Raw genomic sequence first — 9,539 nt, forward strand, 5'->3', positions numbered from 1 at the left:
TCTACTTGATCCTCAATTTTTGGTAAAAAGTCTTAAAAATTTCTCATTTTAATTATGGATTTGTCTCCTCCTTGCATTTTTTTTTCAGTTTTGCTTTGTATATATTAAAGGTTTTTTGTCCATGTTACTTTATAATTTTAGCAATATATCTTCCTTTGTGCCATTTATTTTCTACTTGAATTCTCTTAAAAATATTTTTTAATTTCAAACATCTACAAACTTATAGAGACTAGTATAATAAAGCCTCTGTGCCCATACTTCCACTCAGCTTCAACAATATTATCATATAGCCAATCTTATTTCACTTATACCCTCCTAGTTACTCACCCCACCCAAACCCCCTCCAGGTTTAAAGCAACTCCATCATACCATCTCATCTGTAAATACTTGAGCGTGTATCTCTAAGAGATAAGGACTTTTTAAAAACATAACTATGATACCATTACAATGCATAAAATATAACAAATTATTTTCTGTCTGATATTATTCCCATGCCTGCTTTCTGCTTCTGTCATTATTAGCTTAATATGCTGTCTTCTATCTCTTTACCCTTAATGTTCTTTTGTTATTTAGTAGAGATATATCTTTTATATTCAGCATCTATGCTGTATTTATTTTTAGTTCAATCCGAGATTATCTTTTCATAGAAATATTTATTTCATATTTGTGTCATTTCTTTTCCTTTTGTTATTTTTTCCCTTTCTTCTTTGTGTTGGATTGATTTTCATTTCTTAGTTTTAATTTTGCAACATGAGTATGAAGCACTTTATAAAAAACAATTGCCCAGTTTTTCCTTTAAAAAATTACATATAAAAAAACTACTTGCTAATTTGGCAGGGTCTGCATACCTCTTGTTTCAACGATTCTCATTCTAGGAATTTAGACATGTTTTATAGCAGTCTTCATTTCAGCAGTGTTTGAATTAGTGAAACCTTGGGAACAACCTAGATATCCATCAGTAGGAAATTGTTTAAATAAATTATTTTAGCCAGTCAGTAAAATGCTGTTCAGCCATTACAAGTAACAGAAGATTGTCTATACTGACATTTATAAATGTCCAAGATAAACTAAGTGAAAAAATAACTAAGTTGCAAATGTATTGTTCTATTTTTTAATAAGAGAGCAATAATAATAATGTACATATGTATAATGTATGTATGGGGACATATCTGAAAAATAAACATAAAATTGGTGTGTTATTTTCTCTAGGAGATTTCTACTTTTAAGTTATATTTTTCAGTTTTATTTAAAGTTTTTCATTTGAGGTTATTATTTTTTAACTGTTGGCCTGATTTCAATTATAGCATATTTCAGGTGAATTTCCCAATCTTTATCTCCCTTTTCTTTTGATTAAGCATAGAACTTGACCTTAATTTTTATCCCTTAAAATTGTTCCTTTCAAAGATTTAGAGGTATTCCAAATCAATTATAAGAACTTTGAATCATACCCTGATTTGTTCAGTCTGTTTGGTCTAATATTTTTAACTCCAACCTCTTGACTACATATAAGGATACAGAAATGGGTCTTTCATATAAGTTGTCTCTAAATGAAAGGAAATGTGATTCTCTGTATCCATACCGGGTATTGAAAGTACTCTATTGTCCCAGACTCAGGCATTTCTCTGAACCTGACTGAGAAGCAAAGGTTATAACTCTTCCAAAGCACATTCTTTGTAATAAACGTTCTATTCCGGAGAGCCTCTTTAAGTGATAGGTATCCTTGCAGAGGTTTAAACAAAGCCTTAGAGTAAAAGTTAACAGTTTCCCAGGATTTTACTTCCAATGCTGTGTTTTTCAGCCTGTAGTAGTTTTTTCTTTCCTGCTTAATTCAGCATTTTAGGCTAACTTATGTTCTTCCAAAAACCCATTGGAATTTTCTTTTTTGAATTCAGATCTGACCTGAAATTTCTCTTCACGGAAATGAAATATGTTTAATTTATTCTAAAAATAGTTTTCTTCCTGTTTTTGTATTGCTACTTTATATGTTCAGTGCCTTCCATGAGAAATAATATGCTCTTGNCTGAAATTTCTCTTCACGGAAATGAAATATGTTTAATTTATTCTAAAAATAGTTTTCTTCCTGTTTTTGTATCTGCTACTTTATATGTTCAGTGCCTTCCATGAGAAATAATATGCTCTTGTTTCCTTAAACCGTGCCACCCGAGATAAAAATGTCAGGACAGCAAGCATGTGACTTAGCATTTAACGATAGCAGAAAACCTCCTAATGAAGATTTGCCATGAAACTTTAATTATTCATTGTCCTGAAACTCATCCTGAAATTAATCGTGGCGTTATATTTCCATTGTGAGTATTAACAATGTCCCTGCCCAACTCATTAATGTGTATTTCCCTCTCACTTGGGACTCACAGGTTTAGCTCTAAATACTGATACATTTTCCGTTGGGAGGAAGTCTGTTTTTTTAATAAGGTATAATTTATTTGAGAAATTTACTTCTGCTAAGAATAGGGACTACATCTTATCTTCCTGTCTGTGTCAGGGTCTAGCTCACAAGAGATGCTTAATAAAAATTGACAGATTGTTTAATATGTAGGTTATAAGCAGGTTCAGATAGCTTGCTTGAGCCAGTGATGGGGAATCTAGGAAAAACAAATGATAGCATTCTCTGTGCTCATTAGATAAAGAAATAAAGGACTCTTACTTTTTTAAAAACTCCTTCCTTTAAGTTTTTTTCTATTTTTTAATTTAAATTCAATTAATTAACCTATAGTGTATTATTAGTTTCAGAGGTAGAGTCTAGTGATTCATCAGTTGCATATAACACCCAGGGCTCATTACATCATGTGCCCTCCTTAATGTCCATCACCCAGTTACCCTATTCCCTTACCCCCCTCTCCTCCAGCAACCCTCCATTTGTTTCCTATAATTAAGGACTCTTTTACTTTTGATAAATGCCCTTCATTTGTACAAGTCATGTCCTTCAGGAAATTACCAAGTTAAACAGGGTCTTGTTTATATGAGAATCCACTTATACGTGTAGAAGGTAAAAGGATATGGCACTTTTCTCCCTTCATTTATTAAAGGGTTGGTACAGTTAATCACATCAGGATGTTTCCTCTCTAAACAGCATTCCCAATAGGGATCTAAGGGGATATGCATATGAATAACGTGTTTATTGCACTCAGAAGTTCACTATGATAAACTATTTCCTCCTCTTCTTCCAATATAACCACAAATATTATTTATTGAATGCCTATTATATACCAGGCAATATGCTAAAATACTTCACATATATTATCTGATTTAATCGATTCAACAACTTAAAGGTAGGCACTATACCCCATTTTAAAATCAACAAACTGAGATTCAGAAAGCTTAGATGGCCTGTCTTAGTCAAACCAGTATGTCAAAGTGGGATTCATATCCAGATCTGCCTGATTCCAAAGTTCTTGTTCTTTGATCCTAAGTACTTCATATGTTTTCATGTATGTAAACTGTTGCTGTTTTCTCAGGGAAACAGACATTGCTGTTTTCCTAAAACCTTATGACCTTTAGGGTCTTTTCTACATGATTTCAGCTTATGACCCATTTTGGATTTAAGTATTCATGTAGCAACTATGATGTGCTTTGGCTCCAGATGGTTTTCGTCTTTTGTTTATCGCTCCTCTAATCTGGTATCAGTACTGTTTAGCACTATACTGAACAAGGCACATCAAGAAGCCCAAATAGTTAGAGGTTAACATAAGAAATGAGATTTTGCCCCTTTATTCATCATGAGACCAAACCAATGGAACTGATTCCAAATTAGCTCCTTGTACACTGCAAGAAATGTATAAAATACTGTGAAAATTTAGCAAAGTAACTTGCCCAAGGTCATAAGACCACAAACCAGGATTTGAACCTGGAGGGAATATCTTCAGTGTTCATGTTTCCCCTGCCCCTATTCCAGCTCTTCTGTCTATAAAGTAAGGAAGCTATCCTTGCTTGGGCTTCCTCATTGGATTGTGCAGATTCTGGGTAAGGAATGTGAAGTTGTTTTTTAAAGCTTCAACAGTATTGCCGTGACATTCGGTAATTTGAGGTCCTCTATCATGTGGCTTTTGGAGTCCAGGTACGTCTAGGGATATCTTTATACATGCCAGAAATCCCAGGAAGGGGGAACCTCTCCCATCCAACACACATTCTCTCTCTCTCCCCCTCTTCCACCCCCTGCCCTTTCTCTGGTCTTCCAGCCCTAGGCTTGCAAAGACCCTCTTCTCCTATAAGATACATTCACCCTAGAGGTATCCCTTTCTGCCACGGTTGTTTTTCCTTGAGAACCCAGTGCAGTGTTCCCCAAGCATTTCATACAAAAATCTTAACTCAAAATCCCTTTTGGATACTCTGCTGCCACGTGACATGGTCTCACCCCTCCATCACTTGATCATCCCTCTAAAATCCTCTTATACCAGTGCCCGTAGTACTCTTCAACCACATTAACAGAAAGGTTTTGGAACCTTGTTTCTATTCTCGGGTATCAGGCCACTTAGAGAAGTAGAATTATCGTGTCTGTGGGGCTTGTGATAGTGTTCCTCTGAAAAGGAAAAAGGTATTTTTGTATCTTTTTAATATATTTTTATTGCACTTTATCCTTAATCAATTTTACTCAGACCTCGGCTCCCTGTGAATGGCTTCCTTGCATGTTAGTTTACTGCCAGCTGCAGAAACATACTTCTATGTTTCTTTACAAGAATTTACCTTGCTAGTCCCTAGAAGGTTTTAGTTTATTGATGAGCAAATTATTCATTTATAGGGTCCTTGAATGTCCAATTTCTTATAAACTGTTAAACTCGTTGCTCCTCTAACTCACCCCTTTGTGTGTTATAGTGATTGCAGCATGATTTTAAAAGAAGGGGGGAGGGTGTTATAGGAAACATTACTTTTTTACTTCCTTAAAGGTTAATTAAAGCATTTCAGACTCGTTCATATCTAACTTTTTCCTATAGTTTCTCTTGTTGATTATGAATAAGGAGATTGATAGTTCAGTCAGCTTTTAACACCATATTCCTCCTGAAATGCCAAAATTCACTAGGCTGAATGGACATAAGAAATAAGAACATTTGTTTTAATCATGGTATGTTTACCCAGAATTCCTCCGCACTATGTGTACTTTTAGCTCTCTGTTTTAACCTTTCTCTCTGAGGTTTTTGGGTTTTTTAAATTTATTTATTTACATCACCCACTGCCTCAGTTGCTTTAAATCAACGCTACCATGTTTCTTTTCTCTTTTTTCCAAGGTTAATTCTGCCAGTGCAGTTTCTCAACATTAGCTATCAGGCACTCCTGTGAACAAAATTAACCTGCTCACGGGAATGGTATTCTAGTCTGATAATGATTTGATTTGCTGTCTCATTATTGATTTGTGCTCCAGCTTTCATGTTGAAATAGATCAAGTTCCTGACAGGCCCATTACTGTAAAGACCTCCAATCAACTGCTTTCTGCCCTAGGTCTGTCAGTCAGGCTTTAGTGGGAGATAACCCCTGAGGATATATGTTATCAAGCCTTTTTCATCTCTACTTTTCATACTGCCAGGACATCCTCTGTAAGCAATTATGCTTCAGACATGTCTTGTCTTCTGATGCCCACAACTGGGTCTGTGGATCACACATATGATGCTTAGAGAAGGCCATTGATGTCATAGGTACCAGACTGTAACATTGCTTGTGCAGTCAAGAGGAGATAATTAGAGGTCTGAGTTCATTGGCATGGCTTGATGCTCATTCAAAGGTCTTTGTTTTTGACCTTTGCTATGAGGTGAGGAACTGAGATGATGGAGCTCTCCTACCTCTATTCTGACTATTTCAGGGATAGAGTGAGTGAGTCATTGTTCTCCAGTTACCAGACAGGAAGCTCAGTTTGCTTATCAAATTGCCACCCTCTTGGTATTAATATGAATCAAGCAAAAAAGTCCCTTCCTGCACAATTTTCCCATCTCTTCTTCTATGGCTTAGTAAATGCTTGCAGAGAGTTATACATTCACTTGTTTAACAGCAAACTTGGCAAGCACTTCTTAGTATCTTCAAATTGGCTCAAAATGATTATTTTTAAAGTTGTTTCTTGCTATGAATCAGAGACATGTTTTCAGAAAATGTCAGCTGTCCTGGTTTACCAATGATGTCAGATTTCCATGTACTTTATTGTATATTTCACTCCTTGATTGCGGCATGTTGGAAAGAAAAATACCAATATGTATACAATATGCTTACTAACCTCACAACAATAGAGTGTTTAGAAGGATAAGGTTATCCCTAGGTCTATATAGCAATACTAGTCCACCTTTTCATACTTTTCCAGCAGTGCTGAGGAATTCATTGTCCTCAAGTCAAACCTTGATATACATGAAGGTTGATCTGGTCAGCCATGTGTATCTGCCACTTTCTCATTTGCTTATTGGCAAGTAGAGCACGTCCCTGGTTCTTTAGACAGACTGAATCTATACAGATGTGGTCCAAGGATAACCTTCATTCTTTTGACCTTCCACATTTGCTTGCTTCCTTTTTCTTTCCCCATTTTGCATTAACTGCTTTTACATTGGAATTGTCAAATCAGATTTGATGACTTTGTCAGCGGGAATGAGGGTAAGAAGTGAGATATTCTCATGCAAAGGAATTAATGCCCTTTTGTTTTAGTCGTTCTAAAAATGGATTAAATGTCTTTGAATTTTTTAGCTGTGTTTCTCACTTGGTAATTTACATTCTCTATCTCTGACTGCTGTATAGTAGTTTATGTCTAAGACTTTTGCTGTTTTTTTAGTCCTTTGAAGAATTCTGAGCTAAAAAGATTAGTTTGGCCAGTAATTTTGAATGAATAAATGTATTTTAATAATCAAAAACTAAGGATGTACTGTATGGTGACTAACATAACATAATAAAAAATTATTATTAAAAAAATAATTTGGCAGATAACTTATATTCATTTGTGCTAGAATGAATGAAAAACAGTCACCTTCTTTCTTTGGTGACTGTCGAGGACAATGTTTTCTATAATTTGGCTCACAGAACTGCTGAGATTTTGTGAACAGAAGAAAAAAACCTGAGAGGAAATTTTAGATCTCCAACTATCTTTGTTTATAGTACTAAAGATTTTAAAAGGTAAATGTGATAAATAATGTTCAGTTTTAATAACTCAAATTTTGGAGGACTTTAGAAAGTTAGTGTTTTTAAAAATTTAAAGTTACTTATTTTAGAAGGGACACCTCCTGAATTTAAGTGGATATGGCCCTTGCTTAAGTAACTCCAAGACTTCAGTGTAAACATTGTATTACCTTCCTCCAACCTGAATCTCAGAGGTCAAACAAAAGGAGTTTCCTAACATTTTTTGTGACTCTATAATTCCAAAAGCTTTTTAACATACATTGTCTTATTTGTTCCTCAAAATAATTCCATAAAATGAGCTGGACAAGTAAGAGTAATTTCCCATTTGAAAAATAATTTGCCAGTGGGACACAGTTGGTAAGTGACAGAATTGATATTTAAGCCTATCTGTGTTGTTTTTGCTTTTCATCATAAAAAAAATTTAAATGTTTAATAATAGAATAATTTGGTAAACACCCATGTGCCCATTATTTAAACGGGTATAGGCAATCATTAGCGATTTACATTTGCCATATTTGCTTCATCTTTTTTTTTTTTTGGTGTTAGATTATAAAGCAAATTCCAGACATTTTTACTTTTACTTCTCAATATTTTAATAAGTATATATGTCTTAAAAATGACATTTTCTCAGTAATCACAATACCATTATCACACCCAAGAAAATTAGCAGTCATTCCTTAATATCACCTAATACCCAGTTCTTATTCAGATTTCTGTGGTTGTCCCCAAAATAACTTCAAAAAAAAGTTAGGATCCCAAACAAGGCCCACAGGTGCCATTTGTTATTATGTCTCTTCAATCACTTTTAATCCAGAATAGGACCCCCTAACCCCTACTTTTCTTTTCATGCCATTGACTTGTTGAGACCAAAAGGGAGGTCTTTAGATTTTTAATTTGGTGTTCTTTCTTTTATACTAAGTTGCCTCAAATGTAAATGTTAAATGTTAAAGAAAATAATAGAGGACAATTATAACCTGTAAAATTAAAAGCATAGTTTTCTATTTAAAGAGAGGTCCATGGAGCAGTTTATTATAACTGAAATGTTATTTTAACAGCTAATTTCATAAGCAACTTTAACATCAAAGCATCCAAAGTAACTATATCCTTGTGGCTTTTAAGTTGATATAACATTTTGACTAAATACAGTTCATAATGAGGATGAAGAAGGAAAGAAATTCTAGTCTTTGACAATAGCATAGTTTTAATCCAGCTTTTCTTTTCAACTGATTAGAGAAATAAAAATGCTAAATCTTAATTCAGTCACATATTCCATTGTTTTGTTTATTTTGTTGTTTGCAAATGCTTTGTCGTCTTTATTGTTCTTACCAGTGAGCAACTATTAAATATTTATTATATACTATCAACAGTAATAGTAGTAATAATAATATATATTTTTTAAATTTTTATGTTCTGTCCTTGTATATCTCATGCATCTCAGTGCAATTAACTGGTAGACTAGTTAAATTCCTAACTTCCAGAAATGACAACAACAAAGAATACGGGAGAGGATAGAAAAAAACAACTGAGAGTTGCCTCAGCAGATGGCATTGAGATTGGAGCAGTCATAGAACAGGGACATTTGCCTTGTGGCCTGTGGGCTGGCGCAGCAGGCAGGGGCATATGCCAGGCTCGTGTCACCTGGGCTCAACTGGGAAGGCTTCACACTTTTCTTATTCTTTTCCTCTGAGAGACATTAAGCGTATCCCGTGAGGGTGCATCGGTGTTGTTTTGCAAAGCAGCCTTGGCAGAAAGAAGGACTTTAATCTTTTGATTATTTCCACCCAACTTTTTCATCCTCTGTTCCTGCAATAGCCTTGTGGGTTGTCTTTCCAAGTGTATCAGGACAAAGATAATGACATCTTTGAGTGCAGTAACTTAGGCACTTTAAATCTTCACTGCTGTAACTAGATGTTTCTCCCAGTGGGTTGGCTACACAGCTTCCCTTTGGGAGACAAAGTTGCATGGGTGAATGAAGGCATACTCTTTCTAGTTGCTGAGCTGCACTGTCTCTGTTTGTTATTCAGTGTTCACCGAAGGATTTAAGGATAAAGCTTGGGAATCTGCTGTGTAAAACTAATTCTCTAGCTCTTCCTAATGGTGTGTAGAGTTCTGGTCCCCTAAGGCACAGTATTATTTCCATGGTTTTCTTTGGTTTGCATAACTAGTTTATCTGACTTCTTTCTTAAGAATACAGTAAATGAAAGAAATGTGATGAAGGTGTAAAAATACTTACTAAAAACTTCTTAAATTAAGAAGTGAAATAATTTACATATAAAATAATTAAATATTTTACCTTGGAAAACACAAGGCACACAAGTAGTACTCCAGTTGCCTAAGTAATTTACATTAAAGCTTCTTCTGCAATAAAAGTAATTATTTTATGAACAGCATTTATCTATTAAAAAATAGATTCTTTAAGAATAGGTACATGAACAGCATTTAAA

General features: G+C 34.6%; 1 protein-coding gene across 1 annotated transcript in view; it reads left to right on the plus strand.

Annotated features, from left to right (window-relative positions):
- The window catches only part of PHKB (phosphorylase kinase regulatory subunit beta), a 219,923-nt gene that overhangs the window by 205,457 nt on the left and 4,927 nt on the right, over window positions 1-9,539 (plus strand). The gene's annotated exons all lie outside the window — the stretch shown is intronic.

The sequence above is a fragment of the Ailuropoda melanoleuca genome, chromosome 12 (genome assembly GCF_002007445.2).
Source record: "Ailuropoda melanoleuca isolate Jingjing chromosome 12, ASM200744v2, whole genome shotgun sequence".
Taxonomy (NCBI): Eukaryota; Metazoa; Chordata; class Mammalia; order Carnivora; family Ursidae; genus Ailuropoda; species Ailuropoda melanoleuca.